The sequence below is a fragment of the Durio zibethinus genome, chromosome 21, assembly GCF_047325235.1.
Source record: "Durio zibethinus cultivar Kanyao isolate XHJ-2024 chromosome 21, ASM4732523v1, whole genome shotgun sequence".
Lineage (NCBI taxonomy): Eukaryota > Viridiplantae > Streptophyta > Magnoliopsida > Malvales > Malvaceae > Durio > Durio zibethinus.
The window spans coordinates 9,557,832-9,575,793 of NC_143182.1; the positions used below are offsets into that span (position 1 = coordinate 9,557,832).

Sequence of the window (17,962 nt, forward strand, 5' to 3'; positions counted from 1 at the left end):
GAAGTTCTCTAACTCTACCTTATATATATAAATAGTTATTGGTGATAGAAGTTTTTTAATTCTTGTATGTGGCAGTAAATTGAACGCCAAGATCTCCTGTTAGTGAGAGGTCTCCTGTTTAGAGAGCGGTAGAGAATGCGTTGGTTTCATGTTAATGCAGCTTTCTATATTTTGCTAGTGGCATATGTAGTTTTATCGTTGAGCTTAGTGCCGTCTCCGCTGGTAGAAGCAAGAATTCCAGAGTTTTCGGCTATCCGAGGTGCAACACCGTACAGAAGTCTGATTTCTGTTAGATTGATGGTTTAATTTTGCCTTTTTTTTTTGTCATGTTGATGATTTTGTAATGACAGGAAATCTGGTTCGGGTAAGTTTGGCTCGTCGTATTCTGAAGCCAGATCCTGGTCAACCTGTAAAAAATACACCGGCACTAGATCCAGGGCATCATCAGCATGGCTAAAAATTTCATCTGCCAAGGACAAAAAAAAATCTGTACTCCGTTAAGTTGAATCTTTTCTTCTCATTTACAAATAATCATTGATATGTGTAAGGGAAGGGGAAATTGGACTTATACTGTCTTGGTTTTATATCTTGTTCTCTACTTGCTTTCTCAAAAAATCTCAAAGTTGAATATTTTGACAAGTTCTCCAGCACAAAAAATCAATGCCACAAAGTTGAAAAAAGAAACAAAAAAAGAAAAATCACACACCAAATAAACTGATTAATTTTAATTTAATTTAAAATTAAAAAATAAACATTTTAAGGTTGAAAAGTTTTTTTAGAGTGTTTTAAAAAGCAAATGCGGACATTTAATTTAAAATGAAAGAAGTAAAATTAATTAAGACAGGTAAGAGTATGCTATAGTATTCCTTCCTATATTTGTGTGCAATGTATTGGCTACTCTAACGTGCATTTGCAAAAGCATAAAAAAAAAAAAAAGAAAAAAAAAAGGTTTTATACATTAATTTCACACACTAACATAATATATAAATTTTCAAAATTCTATTAGAGTCTATAGAATTTTAGTCCTTTCATTTAAGTCCTTAAAATTAGAAATAAATGTTTGAAATAAATGTATGAGATGAGTGTTCTGACAAAAAAAATTTCAATATTTGCAAAAACAGACTGTAAAATTTCATCTATAAGATAAGATATAACATTCACTCGTAATATAAGATTAGAAATGATAGATTTTTTTTTTTTTTGGAATGCAAGATTAGAAAATGTAAGATATAATTTAAATTTAAGTCTCAACCATCTTAATGAAAGTTAATAAATGATAACTATTAATTTAACTTGATATTTAAAGAAAAAAAGAAAAATGACAACCATTAGTCTATGTGATATTAGGCTGGTCCTGAATGTAGTCATAGTCGAAGTTTTCAAAGTTAGCCAGATTTCAATTAAAAATTAGGAAAATTTATGTTTTGACCCCTTCAAAAATTTTTAATGTGGTCCCCTTTTTGTGAATTGTTATTCATGCTTTTAATATTTTATAACCTCTTATACCTTCTATATATAATCTATAATCTATAATTTTAAACCCAATTCGTAACTTGATATTGTTTAAATTTTTACTCTTTTTCTGCTGTTGTGAGTATATATTATCCATGATATTTTAATTCTTTACAACTTATAAATTTCTTTTTTAAGCCATGAAACTTATGAACTATAACATCTGAAATTTGAATATGAATTTTCACTAACACAATCGATCATATTTTTTTCATTCTAGCCAAGATTATTACTCGAGTTATCAGGAAAATAACAAAATAAATAAATGAACAGATGATTGAGTGGGGCATTTGGTGTCAACTTAAGGATGGAATTTTGACTAAGTATACTAATAAGCCAAGTCATTGAAAGAGATGACATTAATTTTTACAGTCTTTAGCGTGTTCCATGGATGACAGAGAATCTCTTCACGAATAAAAGAACTTTGACAATAGCTTTCTCGACAGAGCATTTGATAAAAACGTTTGATTTAATGATAAATATATGTAATTTTTTTAAAAAAATTAAATTCAAAATTTTACTTCTAAAAAATATATTCCAACTATATCAACAACAATAACATGTCTAGCTAGCAGTATCAGAGTATCATGCAAGCCCACATTTTTTGTTTTTATTTTTAATGTTTGTAGCAAATCATCGTATTCACATATCACGAGTCGATATTTAAATTTTAAATTCATAAAATTTTAAGATACGGGAATAAACTGTTTTACATCTTAGATCAACTTAAACACAAAATGGTGTTCCAACATTTAAGATTGTGGGGCTTGACCGCCCAAAACGTTGCAAAACAAAGGGCACAAGAAATGCGAAAGATTAACAAGAACTTGTTCCTGATGAAGTTTAGGGGGAGAAAAAAACAAAGGGCACAGGAACGCTGCAAAATAATAATAATAATAATAATGTTTATCTAATTGCACATTAATTTTCAAAGTCAATGTTAATGAGTAAACGGTTGATTTATTTTATTCCTTAAACGGTTGATTTATTTTATTCCTTCCTCACCTACCAAACACAATGTTAATAAAAAAAAAGGTTGAGTTCAACTTTGGGAACGTTAACTACAAATACACAATATTCACTACAACAGAAAGGATTCACCTCCTAAACTAGCAGTACTACTCCAGTTAGTACATGGGATCCTAGAACTAGAGGTTTTGTTGGAAATGAACGAAAAGGAAAGCCTGGATTGAATTAATAAATAATAATCATCACGATTTTCACAGTGGGATTTTCCTTATTTTAGTGACTCTACAAAAATGAAAGTGGATTAAGAAAATTTGGATCCATCCAAATTTTGTCTCCGTCTACACGTTTATAAATTTCAGTAAATAGAAAATCAACTCTAAAAATTAATGAATGGAAAAAACCTTGCAAGTTGTAAGAAAGCTACTTAATTAATTAACTACGCTAATAGTTTATGGGCTTTCACTTATAGTCTTAATCTCTGGCTAAGAAATTGGTAGCTAGACTTTGAGATTTTTCAAAGCTGAAAATTTCACTTTCATGACTATTTCAATCACTAAAATTTTACTAACAAAGCTATATAAAACTTGTATAAGAAGGTTAAGTTTGGCAATGCGTGTTACAAACACAAACTCCTTGTTGAAGGGATGGGAAGGACCGGCATCAATTTTGCTGTCATTACGTTGCTATTAGCATATTTAGCGTTATCCATGACTTCGTCTCCTCTCTCAGTCGAAGCAAGAATCCCTCAGTTTCCGGCTATCCAAGGTGCAATTATTCACAACTTCAGCATCTGTAGAATTTGCATAAAGTTTTCTGGTTTTTTATGTGCATTAACTTGTTTAAGATCATGAGGTCTGATCAATTATGTCCAATTTATTTATTTTTTAATTTGTTTACATGATAATTTGTTTTCAAACTCCCAACGACAGAAAATCTGGTTCTTCAAAGCTTGGCCCGTCGGGGTCTGCGGAATGATCCGACACCGTCTAATCCGGCTCCGACAGGAAATCCACCGCCGCATAATCGCCATGGCTGAAAGTTGAGAGAGATGAGCGTATTTCCGTGTATTAATCTTCTGCATCAAAGAAAATATGCACACTACGAGCATTTTGCTCTTCAATTCTTCTCTCCGTTTCTCATTGCGATGAAATTTGCCATAAGTTAATATATATTTTTAATGGATGTGAAATAAATTATTAATATTGTTTACATTGAATATTTCAGCTTGACTTTTCCATATCATATATAGATTATATATTACAATATGAAACGTTTTAATTTTTTGAATTGGAAAAAGTGAGAATTGAATTTATTTTTCTTAAATAAATGATACATGCATTTATCATTAAATCAAATATTAAAACGCATTAAAATGTTCTTTGCAGTTTTTTGATGACATCTAAGATATTTTCTTACACTTTGTTTAATTAAAAGAAAAAAGTACAATTTTTTTTTTTTAATTTTCTAATTTAGTTACACTCCATTCAATGATTCAATTATATGTGTTATTTTGTAACTCAATTGTTAGATTAAAATCTTTTTATTTTGTACTTTTTTCTTCTTTCTATATATTTTAGACAATAATAATAAATTATATGAAAGGAAATAAAGAAGGCAATAAACTTATATTTGGTTCATGAAAATTTTTGGAGATTTTTTTTCTTAAAAAATGAAATAAAAAGAAAGAAAATGAAAGCTACTGATGTGTTTGATGATATTAAGGAAAATATATAGGAAGGATAATTTGATTACCCAATTGCTTAATAAACGACTATTAAATTTAATTCTATTTTTCTTTTTGCTTCTAAGGCAATAAAAGTAAGATTTTATTTAAAAATAATTAAGAACATGAAAATTAAAATGCAATCCGAAATCTGAAAACACACATCTCCCTAACAAGATCAATTCCACCTAAGTGGCCACAGTAAACAATAGAACGAATAGATAAGGATAAAAGAGCAAACACTTGTTCTGCAACTTCAGAATTCCCCATTCCAACGTTTTAACCCAACATTTGGGGTGAAGTAGTCTGTTTAAAAATTGAAAGGAGAAATTGATGTGCCGTATTTTAAGTTTAACTAGGAATTGCAGCTTCAAAATTCCAAATCGCAAATTTCATTCAAACTTCTCAGGTATTGTTAAATTTTAAGTTTCATCGAATGTTAAACAGGGAATGGGGCTGTTGAGACTGAATATGAGGAGATTAATCTCCCTTGATTGGACTCTTGTGCTCTCCAAGAGGAAAAGTGAGGAGTGTCTCCAACAACAACAACTTGCCTTGTAATATTAAATGATGCAAATCATAAATATTTATTAAATAAAGCATTATTTACTTTTATTTTATAATTATAATTTCAAAATATAATAATAACACTTATTTTAAAAAATATGTATTCACATACGAGGCACTCGATTATATACTAGTTTGTGTATATAAAAAACCAAAGTAGATTTAATTTCGTCATCCCACTCATGTTTGTGTTAGAATCAAAATGAAAGGAAACGAAAGAAAACGAAGTAGCTGAAAAAAAATAATTGGGAGGGAAAATAAATTAATAAATGAGTTTTTTTTTAAATTTTTTGTTCATCTCTCGTATTTGTTACGTACTGATGAAAAATGAAAGAAAAGGAAATGAGTAAAAGGTAAAGTATGAATTATAAAATTATTGAATTTAATAAAATCAAAAAAATTTTCTTTTCACTTGTGAAAGGACTGAATTTTTTAGAGAATACAAAGAAGAAAAGGCAAATCCATATTTTCTTCGTACAAAATAAATTGGAAAAAAAAAAAAAAGAGCACGCGTTCCTTCCGCCCCTCTCCTAGCTTTCTTCCACACCTACCAGACACGCTGTGAAGAGTGAAGTTTCCATCAGTTTTCCTTAACATTTAGTAAAAGCTAGGAAGCTGCCTACAATTGCAACATTGATCATTACAACAGAAAGGATAGCCTAACGAGCAGTCCGCTTCTAAAACCTAAGGTTTTGTTTGGAAGTCAAGGAAAAGGAAAACGTGGGTTGAATTAAGGGTCATGGTGTTTACACTGTGATTTTCCTAATTTTAGTGGCTTTAGAAAAATGAAAGTTACGATATTTTGATAAAATGTTAAAATTTTAATTACAAATTTTGAGATTTAATTTCTAACAACCTCAATATATATATAAAATCAATTATCTCTCTATACGTGAATTATCCCAAAAAATTATCTCTTTATATGTGAATTAACCCGACAAATCTAGCAGAAGCCAAAGCTAAGACCTTGACCTTTCCATTACAGGAAACCTTGCCAAAGAACGCAGTTAACCTATTTATAAACTTAATTTACCCACTCTCATATTGGGAAATATACAAAAATAAAACCGTGAAGTTCTCTAACTCTACCTTATGTATATAAATAGTTATTGGTGATAGAAGTTTTTCAATTCTTATATGTGGCAGTAAATTGAACGCAAAAATCTCCTGTTAGTGAGATGTCTCCTGTTTAGAGAGCGGTAGAGAATGCGTTGGTTTCATGTTAATGCTGCTTTCTATGTTTTGCTAGTGGCATATGTAGTTTTATCGTTGAGCTTACTACCGTCTCCGCCGGTAGAAGCAAGAATTTCAGAGTTTTCGGCTATCCGAGGTGCAACGCCGTACATAATTCTGATTTCTGTTAGATTAATGGTTTAAATTTGCCTCTTTTTTCTTTTTTTTTAATTATGTTGATGATTTTGCAATGACAGGAAATCTGGTTCGTGTAAGTTTGGCTCGTCGAAGCCTGAGGCAAGATCCTCCACCTGTAAAAAATACACCGACAGCAGGCCCGCATCCTCAAAATGGCTAAAAATTTCATCTGCCAAGGACAAAAACAAAATCTGTACTCCATCAAGTTGAATCTTTTCTTCTCATTTACAAATAAGCATGCATATGTGTAAGGGAAGGGGAAACTGGTACTTATGCTATCTTGGTTTTGTATCTTGTTCTCTACTTGCTTTCCCAAAAAACCTCAAAGTTGAATATTTTGCAAGTTCTCCAGCACATACAAATTAATCAATGCCACAAAGTTGAAAAAAGAAACAAAAAAAGAAAAATCACAAACCAAAAAAACTGATTAATTTTAATTTAATTTAAAATTAAAAAAAGCAATTTAAGGTTAAAAAGTTTTTTTAGAGTGTTTTAAAAAGCAAAAGCGGACATTTAATTTGAAATGAAAGAAGTAAAATTAATTACGACAGGTAGAGTATATTACAGTTATTCCTTCCTATATTTGTGTGCAATGTATTGGCTACTCTAACGTGCATTTGCAAAAGCAAGAAAAAAAAAAGAAAAAAAAAAGGTTTTATACATTAATTTCACAAACTAACATAATATATAAATTTTCAAAATTCTATTGTAGTCTATAGAATTTTAGCCCTTTCATTTAAGTCCTTAAAATTAGAAGTAAATGTTTGAAATAATTGTATGAGGTGAGTGCTCTGACAAAAAAAATTCAATATTTGCAAAAATAGACCGTAAAATTTCATCTATAAGATAACAGTCTATAACATTCACTCTTAATATAAGATTAGAAATGATTGATTTTTTTTTTTTCTGGAATATAAGATTAGAAAATGTAAGATACAATTGAAATTTAGGTCTCAACCACCTTAATGAAAGTTAATAAATGATAACTATTAATTTAACCTGATATTTAAAGAAAAAAAGAAAAATAACAACCACTAGTCTATGTGATATTAGGCTGGTCCTGAATGTAGTCATAGTGGAAGTGTTAAAAGTTAGCTAGATTTCAACTAAAAATTAGGAAAATTTGTGCTTGGACCCCTTCAAAAATTTTTTATGTGGTCCCCTTTTTGTGAATTGTTGTTCATGCTTTTAGTGTTTTATAACCTTTTATACCTTCTATATATAATCTATAATCTATCATTTTAAACCTAATTCGTAACTTAATTTTGTTTAATTTTTCTCTTTTTTGCTATTGTGAGTATATATTATCCATGATATTTTAATTCTTTACAACTTATAAATTTCTTTTTTAAGCCATGAAACTTATGAACTATAACATCTGAAATTTGAATATGAATTTTCACTAACACAATCGATCATATTTTTTTCATTCTAGCCAAGATTATTACTCGTGTTGTCAGAAAAATAACAAAATAAATAAATGAACAGATGATTGACTGGGGCATTTGGTGTCAACTTAAGGATGGAATTTTGACTAAGTATACTAATAAGCCAAGTCATTGAAAGAGATGACATTAATTTTTACAGTCTTTAGCGTGTTCCATGGATGACAGAGAATCTCTTCACGAATAAAAGAACTTTGACAATAATTTTCTCGACAGACCATTTGATAGAACTTTAATAATAAATATACGAATTTTTTAATTAAAATTAAAATTTTATTTCTTAAAAACATATTTAGATGACATCAATAATAACAACAACGTGCTTAGCTAGCAATATCGTAGTATTATGCAAGCCCACATTTTTTGTTTTTACTTTTAATTCTTGTAGCAAGTCATCATGTTCACATGCCACAAATTGAAACTTAAATTTTAGGCTTGCACAACTTTAAGATACGGAAATGAATTATTTTACATCTCAAATTAACTTAAACTCAAAATGGTCAAAATTATGGGATTTGACCGCCCAAAATGTGCTACAAAACAAAGGACACAAGAAATGCTTGAAGAAAGGCTAACAGGAACTTGTTCATGATGAAGTTTAGGGGAAAAACAAAACAAAGGGCACGGGATCGCTAGAAAAAAAATTAATGTTTATGTCTTGGGCTTCAATGATAGGACATATTATTCGTATATGTAGACATCAATTTTGTCCGAGTCTCAGTTTAAATTTTCAAGTTTTATCGAATTCGCGGGTCAAAGCTCGATTTTTTCTTCTAGCTAGAGTCCATTGTTGTTGTTTCATTTTATTTTTGTTTTTATTTATCAAATATCATTTACTAATTAAATATTAAAAAAATATAAAAAATAAACAAAAAAATTAAAAGATTAAAAAACAGAAAAGAGGGGGCTAGTGTACGGTACTATTGCCACCCCCTATTCAACCTTTTATCCAATCCCCTCACCAGCCACCAAACCAACCACCCCTTATAACCTACCTTAGCCACACCTACAGTCATTCCCTAAGCCACCCCTATAACTACCACCTGTTCCCTCTTTGAAACTCCTAAAAACCTTTCGGGATGATCGAAGTATAGACCCCTTTTTCCTTTCATTCGCTCACTAACACCCCAGAGGCTCTCCCACCAATCACCCTACTCGAGCCTTGTGCATTCACAATCTTCAAACGCCCAGAAACCCCATTTAGCCACTACCAAAAGACACCCATAAACCTTTATACTCAATGCCTGTACCTAGAACCCTAGCACCTAAACCAACCCTCAGCTCGACCTTATCTCGATTCCCAGCCTTCACGCACCAGGGTCTTGGCATCCGCACCCACACACGCCCATTCCCCTTGAACATCCATAGATTTATGCCCGAAATCCTTTAGCATTCCCTTGACAAAACCCTAATACTCAACCGGGAACTCCCAAACTCATACCCAGAACACAAACAAAAAAAACAAAAAAAAATAGTTCTCACTTACGGCAAGGAACCATCAGTGCTGAGTTACCTGTAAAAAAAAGTCAATTTTAATTTATAAAAAAAAAAGAAGATTGAAACTTTAAGCCAAGATTTATGTCGATTAGGGCTATTTTGATAAAAAGAAGATCGGATCTGGAAAGAGCGTGTTAAGGGAAATTTTTAGAGGTTTTCAACACTTTTCGACCACATACGGTGGCTGCCGACTGCGACTTTAGACAACGACCAGCACGATGGCATGGCGCCGAACCGCTTCAAATGATTTTTTTTTGGGGTTGAGAAGGTTTTTTTTTTTAGAAAATGGGTTTGAAATGAAGAGCAAAAATTTTGGTTTTATATAGAAGATTAAAGCCCAAAATGACCCCGTTTTAAACTCTAGGATCCCCGCGTTGATCCTCGACTCGACTTAGGATTAGTGCGTTCGACCCGACGACCCATCCTTCAGTCAACTTTGAACCGGTTCAACTAAACTGCTCACAAAACTGTTGATCGAATTGCCCAAACCGTTGACCGAACAACCAAATTGCCTGAATCGCCCGAACCGACGTTGACTGGACCGTTGACCGGTTTGGTTGAGGTATTTTTTATTTTTTCATTATTGTTTTAATATATTATTTATATTATTTTTGTTTTATTATTGTTATTTATGCATGTTTAATACCTCTAAATTTGTTAAAATAAATATTTTTTATTTTATAATAATAATTGATAATAACGACAATAATAAAAAAATGATTTCAAATTTTTGGTATACTTTTATTTAATGATAATAACCTAGGTGTTAAATAGAAAATTATAAAATGATTATAAAATAAATTAGTAATAAGAAAATTTTCATTGCCTAGATATTAGAGGGAACTTAATCATGTTTTAAAAAATGATAATTTCATCTAGATGTTGAAAAATTATTATTATAAACAAAAACAAAAACAACAACACTAAATAAATTAGTAATTTTATTAATAATAAGTTATTATGAAAATAAAATATATGAGATTTTTTAAATTAATTTTAAAAAATTATAAAAATTGAATTTGCTTCGAAAATTTGTCTAGATGTTGAAAATTTTTAAAGATGTTCGTGTTTTCCTTAAATCCCAAATCCTTAAAACTCCAAAATCAAAATCTTAAACTCTTCGAACCCCAAAATCAAAGCTTCAAACCTTAAACCCTAAAATTGAAACCATAAACCCTAAAATCAAAACTCTAAACTTTTCAAACCCTAAAATTTAAGTCCTAAAATCTTCTAAACCTAAGACCAAACCCTAAAATTCTTAAAACTCATATCAAAACCTTAAAATTCAAAACTCTAAAATCTAGAAACCTAACTTTTAAAACTCAAAATCATTCCAAAATCTTAAGGATATGTGTGAAAGTCTCACTTGAAATAATTTGTTCTCGAATATCGCTAGACGATGGGGTATTTAAGAAATTTTATTTCATTAAGTTTTTAATATGAGTCTTTAATTCGCTTTAACAGTGGGATTAAAATTAATAAATATAATAATAAAATGAGATTTTGAGTATAAATAGTCACACCTAAGCTCCGTCTAGATATTGAGAAATCAAGGTAGTCTCATTATATTTAAGAATTCAATTTTAAATTTACATTTTATTATCATACACAACACCTATTGGCTTACATGCATTTATTTGTTATTATTTACATTCGTTTGTATTTCTTTGTCTTTAATTTCTACTTGCTATCTGATAATACCATAATTTACTTTTTCACACCAAAATATATTTTTTAAAAAATTTACTTACTTTAAAAATGTGAAGTTATAAAACAAAATGAAAATAACATCCCGAGAGAAACAATTTTTGATATTTTGCTTAGATATTAAAGAGTTATCAACATTATATTTTTCAAAGAATGTTATTTTCATTTTTAAAAGATATCGTGATAAATATCAATTAAAAATGTCATTTTAAGGTTCTGCGTAAATTATAAAAAACCAGCATGAGGAAGGTAACCATTTAACCAAAGGCTTCTGAACATTTTTTTGAGACAAATGAATAAATTTAATAATTTATGTATTTATATCAATATAAAATATTAAAATTTATATATTTATATTATATTTTGTATAAAAATTAAATATTATAATTTATATTAATAAAAAAAATATAAAACATAATTTTTTAATTTTATTAAATTTATATATAATTATCATTAAATTTTTTATTTATATCATTTTTAATATTTTTTATAATATTAATATCGTATCACACTATTAAATTGTCACGTCTACAGATGAAGGACAGTACTTTCCTAACAAAACGAGTACTCTAGCAAAGAGTCCTTTTGCAGAGCATTAATTCAACACGAAGACCAGAGCTTTTTTTTTTTTTTCAAGAAAGAAACGTCATCCCCACCATCCAATTCTTTTTTTTTTTTTTTTTCAAAAACAGCCTTGCTTCTTCCTAAATCATAAAGACCAAAATGCTGAAAAACAGTTAGTTTTTTTTTTAAATTTTAAGTATATTTATAATTTAAATTTACTATTTTATTATAATAATATTTGAACTTTGACGTCGATCTGATTTATGTTTAAATTACTATTAAGAAATGAAGATTCTAATGGTACAACAGTACAAGTAAATAACTGTACGTGCAATTGTCTTAATAATTTCTTTTGGCGGAATTGGACGAAGACGGAAAGCAACTATATATATATATACGAAATCCAATAGAAAAAATGAAGATCAGATGATCAAACACAACTATTTCTTGCAACCCTTTCCTTCCTTTCTCACCTACCAAACACAATGCTAATAAATAATAATAATAATAATAAGGAAGTTTCGATTGGTTTTCATTTTTGCTAGCTTCTAATTGCACATTAGTTGTTAAAGTCAATGTTAACGAGAAAATTGTTGATTTTTTTTTATTCCTTCCTCATCTACTGTCATAACGTCTAGATCCGGAGATCTATCGCTAGACATTGACTTTCAGAGAGTCGCCACCAATCTTTTTTATCTAGGTGCGATTAGTTACTTAAAGAATCTGTCATTTTAGGGAATCCCAAGTTTAAGGGTCCCTAAAAGAATAAGTTCAGGTCTGCTAACCAGAACAGAGTTCGGGAGTTCGGTTACGTGTGAGGAAGGTTATAACACCCTCATAACGCCCATCAAAAGATGGTACCAGCATAACTTTGTGTTATCCAAATAGCTTTAAAATTTTATCAAGTAATTAATTATTGAAAATTATTCTCAATTGACTCTAATATTTTTAGCAAAAAAATTGAGAAAATTCTCTCACCTCGAGAGTATGCAAGAAAAACTACTGTTTCACTTGCAGAGGCTCCGTCATTGGATTAGTTAAAGAAAAATCAAAATCAAAATCAAAATAGAAGGGAAGGAAATGATGGTTGTTCTTATGTAGGAAAAATTGATACTTTCAACTTTTTCCCAAAAATATTTTTTTTTTTGGAAACTTTAATTTTCAAGGAAAATTGATACTTTCAACTTTTCCTCAAAAATATTTTTTGAAAACTTTGATTTTCAAGGAAAATTGATACTTTCAATTTTTCCTCAAAAAAACCTTTTTTGAAATTTTATTTTTAAGAAAAATTGATACTTTCAACTTTTCCTCAAAAACCCTTTTTTTGAAATTTTATTTTTCAAGGAAAATTGATACTTTCAACTTTCAACTTTTTCTCAAAAACCCCTTTTTTGAAATTTTATTTTTTTAAGAAAAATTGATACTTTCAACTTTTCCCTAAAAATATTTTTTGGACATTTTGATTTTTAAGGAAAATTGATACTTTCAACTTTTTCCCAAAAATATTTTTTTTATTTTTATTTAAAGAAAATAAAACAAAATAAAAGTGAAAATAAATAAAGATAAAAAAATAAAAAAAAAGTAAAACAAAAATAAAAATAAGATAAAGATAAAAAATTTTACATAAATCTAATCTAATAAATAAAAAATAAATAAATAAATAAATAAATAAATAAAATAAACAAATAAATAAAAAATTTCCAAAAAAAAAAAGAAACCTGGAGCGGCTTGGCTATCGGCTCGGCTTGGCTCAAGGAAGAGAAAACTGCTCGGGAGAGCAGCTTGAAAGCTCGGCTCGGAGGGGGGCAGACATGCGCAGGTCAGATAGCGGGTCGACGCTCGGGTCAGGTAGGATCTCGACAAAACGCGCGGATCCTCTGGGTCACTTAAGGCAAAAACGACGTCGTTTTGGGAGGGTATATAAGGCAGTTCCCTTCGTTTTTCAACAGAAAGCTCCTCTTCTCTCTCTCTCTTCTTCTTTTTTCCTCTCCCTTCTCTCTAAAAGGCCAAAGAACTCCGGTTGAAGATTCATCGGATTCTGGGATTTTTCGTCAGAATCTGGGTTTTTCGTCGGAAGTTGATCGGAAGTTGGCCGGACGTTGGTCGATTTCTGGGATCCTTCATCAGAAACTGGGCAGGTCACTGGAAACTTCAAGGTTGGCCGAAATTTTCGTCAAAAAATTCAAGTTTTGTCAGAAAATTCAACCAGAAACTGGAATTTTCCAGAAATTCCTAGAAAAAAAATCGCCAAAATCTTCAAAAAAAATTTTGCTAATTTCCAGAACCCTTCTACACCTTTTCTTAGCCTTCTATACGCCTCTTTTCTCTCAAATCAGTAGCTTTTGCTTACTGTTTTTTTCTCTGTCTCCCTGCATATGTTTTAGGAGGTCCCTTTTATAGGGATTGATCAGGAGTTCCTGATCAATCCCAATTCTTCCTTGAACGGGGATTCAATCTTTGAATCTAATCTGAACTCTTCTGATTGAATTCCCATTCACAATGGGATTCTTCAACTTTCAATCACAGCCATCAAAAAAAGAAAACAAAAAAAAAAAATAATAATATAATAATCAGATAAACAAAAATCATATAAATGGAACAAGAAAAGAGAAAAAAATTATTAACAGATAATTAGAAATACAATAAGATAAATCCAAAAAAAAATATTACAAGAAAAAAAGAATAATAAATAAATTATAATATAATAATAAATATATAACTATATAAATTAAATACATATAAATATTAACAAAAATAAATAAATAAATAAATAAAGATATACATATATTAATACATAATAATAATAATAAAATACATAAAATACAAAAGAAAAAAAAATAAAAATAATACAAGATAAAAATTGAATTGGACTTACCCATTTAGGCCTGGACCCAATTGGGTGTCTACACCTACCAAACACAATGTTAATAAAAAAAAAAGAAAAAAGGCTGAGTTCAACTTTGGGAACGTTAACTATGAATACATAATATTCGCTACAACGGAAAGGATTAACCTCCTAAACTTATGCCAATTAGTACACGGGATCCTAGAACTAGAGGTTTTGTTGGAAATGAACGAAAAGGAAAGCCTGAATTGAATTAATAAATAATAATCATCATGATTTTCACAGTGGGATTTTTCTTGTATATAAATTTTGAAAAAAAATTATGGAAGATATTTTTTGTTAAAAATTTCTTCAATAATTTATACAAAAAAATTTTACAAGAGATTATTGAAAATATTTTTGATCAGAAACATCTTGAATAATCTCTTATAAAAAATTAAATAAGATTATTTAAGATATTTTTTAAATAATTCTTTAATAAAAACACTGAAGCAGCTCAGTTGGCTAGAAAATACGGTTATTAATCATAAGGTTGTAGGTTTGATCTATCCTCTAACATGTTGAGAGTTTTTTAAGAGATTATTGAAGATATTTTTGGTCAGAAATATCTTAAATAATCTTTTTCAACCTTTCCTTTCCTACTTACTTTTTGACCTTACTCTTTATGACTTGTACGTTATAGTGCAAATGTAGGAAACACCCCCTACCTTTGTCATTCACCACTTTTCTTTTCTATTATTCCAGGAACACCTCGAGGTCGAGCTCGGCACCAACATTTGGAGCACTAGGTAGGGGGTTTTTTTCTTTCATTAGCTTTGCATAAAGCAATACCACCAAGGAATAAAACCTTAGAGGAAGGTGAGATGCCGTCTTGGCTGAAACAAAAATTCACCATAATTAGCATTCTGTTTGATCAGCCCAACCATAAACAGGACCAACCATGGAACAATTTTAAGCTTTGATCGAACAAATATAGGCCCTTAAGTAGATGTTGCAAACTATAACTCTGTCACCAGTTTCAAATGTGCTTGATCTTATCACCTTTGGTCGAGAAGCCACTGTCAAACAATCGAGCTATAAAGATGTGAAAGCCTCCTTGGCCTCTAGAGAAGATAAGCATGACAACCTAGCTCACTAATATCCTAGCCACAATTCAACACATGCTACGACCTAAAAATCTAAACAAACAAACTATAAACCATAACCAAACAAGGACTTGAAGCTCGGATAGAGGCCATAAAGAAAGAGTTAAAAAAAGTGGTGGTGTTCAAGGACGAGCTTAAGTTCCTGGAGACTTTGCCCTTCATCGAAGAAAATGACAAAGCCATGTATCCTAAAGGATTTAAAATGTCGACCTTAGAAACATACGATGATACTTTTGATCCTTTCAATCATTTTAAACTTTATAGGACAACATGATGATGCAGGGTGCAGATGAAGCTTTGATGTGTAAAGGCTTGGCTACCACACTAAAAGGAGTAGCATAAAATTGAGGTAGATCACTATGTTCAAAAAACTTAGCCACTTTTTCTTGTCCAAGTTAGTGAGTAGTTGAAAAGCAAAGAAAATGATGCTAAGTTTGATGTCAATCCACTAAGGTTGGAATAAATCTTTAAAGAGCTATGTCACGTGTTTTAATACAGAAGCTTTACAAGTTAAAGACATGGAATAGATGACGGTTGTAGCCACCCTGACATATGGACTTAATGACAAGAGTACCACATGAAGTTAACTTTGTCACTAGAACTGCCTACAACTTTAGCCAACGTCCTACTAATAGTTGAGAAATATATAAATGCTAAAACTATAATAAAAACTAACTAAGATGAAAGAGGCTCATCTTTCCTTCTCGTTGATTAAGGTGAAAGAGACTCATCCACCTTCATCGATAGTAAGAAATGCAAGGATTTTTATGATATTTTCCTAAGAGGGAGACGACATAGGATTAGAAGCCCTAGTGGAAAAAAAAGCTACAATGCACTAAATATTTCCCAAAAGATGATTTTGATGCAAATTAAAAGAAATTTTAACCTTAAATAACCAAAGTCACTGAAACAAAACATGATGAAGGATCCGACCAAAAAGATGTGCCTTTCATAAAGACATAAGCCTTAACACTGAAGATTGTGTCGACTTAAAAATAAAATTGAAGCTCTACTAAGAAGATGTCAGTTGTAGAGATTTATGGGACAAAAAAGGCAAGACCAACCTAGAATGGATTATAGGTAAGAACGAAGAGGACTTATTCGAAGTAGAGAGAAAATATCAAAATACAAAAAAAACCCAAAGAAATGAACCAATTTAAAAAGAGATCCAAACTGATAATAACAGATCAATTGCTAGGGTGATAAATGTAATCACTAAGGGTAGCTCTACCTCAGCCAAAAGAAGTTTAATCTAGGCATGATTATGGTGATAGGCACCTTGACAAAAAGAAAAAAAAATTAGAGAGATGAGTTGATCTCATTTAGCTCAAAAAGTTTTGAAGGAATCCAACATCTACACGATGATGCTATAGTAATCACAGTTTTAGTGTGCAATTATGTAGTTAAAAGAATCCTATTTGATAATGAGAGTTGAACCAACATTATGTACTATGACTACATAAAAAAAAAATTAATGAAGATCAATTAAAGTCGATCATCACAACACTTATGGGGTTTGGGAATAAACAGGTGCCAGTAATAAGAACCATTAAGCTTTTGATATCTTTAAGGATTGAACTGAGGACTATCACCTTGGTTATAGACTTAATGGTTGTAGATATCTCATTAGCTTATAACATGATATTAGGTCGACTTAATCAATCTGTTATGCGGCTTATAGGCTTAGCTTCCCATTTAAAAGTGAAATTCTCAACACTTAGTGAGATTAGAGAAGTCAGGGAAGATAAGTCCATGCATGGCAGTGTTATGCTACAATAATGTAGGATAGGACTGGGAAACAAATGGACAGTTCGACAAAAACTAATATTAAAAGAAAAAAAAGACAACCACTAAAAATTGCTAAGAAGTAGAAAGTCACTGGTGAGAGCATAGAACGTAAGACCAACTTGATGGAAGCACACTCTTAAGCTGCTCTGAGCTCTTAAACTCTAACAAAAAGAAAATTTTTGTCTTACTTTTTAAATTTTTTGAAGTAACTCCAAAGACGACAAATTTTTTATGTCGGCATGAACAATCACATGTCATTTGGACTGAGCTAATACACTGGTCAAAATACAGTATGCAAAGAAAAATATATATTAATTTTACTACATACATATTTGGTAAGTTAATTATAGTATATTGATCATCACATTAGGATCTGTTTTTGTAAGAAATGGTCCCAACCTAATTAAATAAAAAGAGATAATTGATCAAAGATAGGACTTGGATGAAAACTGACTTGAATCGATCGAGGACCTCATAACGGTTTTGTTCTGGGATATCATCTCTTAAAAACACATGCAGATTGGAGCTAAACTTCAACATAAAGATTAGTTAATTTAAGTTTTAAAATATAATGCCAACCAGTTCACTTGGACACCATTTGATATGTCTGGTATTGATACCATAGTGATGATTCATAGGCTACATACTAACTTTGAGGTAAAACCAATTCAACAAAAGCAAAGAATTTTTACCCTAGAAAGACAACAGGCTATCGAAGAGGAGCTCGACAGATTATTACCTTGAATGGATAGCCAATGTGATCATGATTAAAAAGCACAATAAAAAATGGAAGATGTGTATTGAATTTACCAATCTAAACATAGCATAC

General features: G+C 30.3%; 2 long non-coding RNA genes across 2 annotated transcripts; both read left to right on the forward strand.

Moving 5' to 3' along the window:
• Nucleotides 1-3,019: 3,019 nt before the first annotated feature.
• On the forward strand, nt 3,020-3,690 carry LOC149512864 (uncharacterized). The gene is made up of 2 exons (XR_016331622.1): nt 3,020-3,246; nt 3,411-3,690. It is a non-coding gene; the product is annotated as an uncharacterized LOC149512864 (long non-coding RNA).
• A 1,771-nt stretch (nt 3,691-5,461) lies between these two features.
• On the forward strand, nt 5,462-6,485 carry LOC149512865 (uncharacterized). Its single transcript, XR_016331530.1, has 2 exons — nt 5,462-6,101; nt 6,202-6,485. It is a non-coding gene; the product is annotated as an uncharacterized LOC149512865 (long non-coding RNA).
• Nucleotides 6,486-17,962: the final 11,477 nt, after the last annotated feature.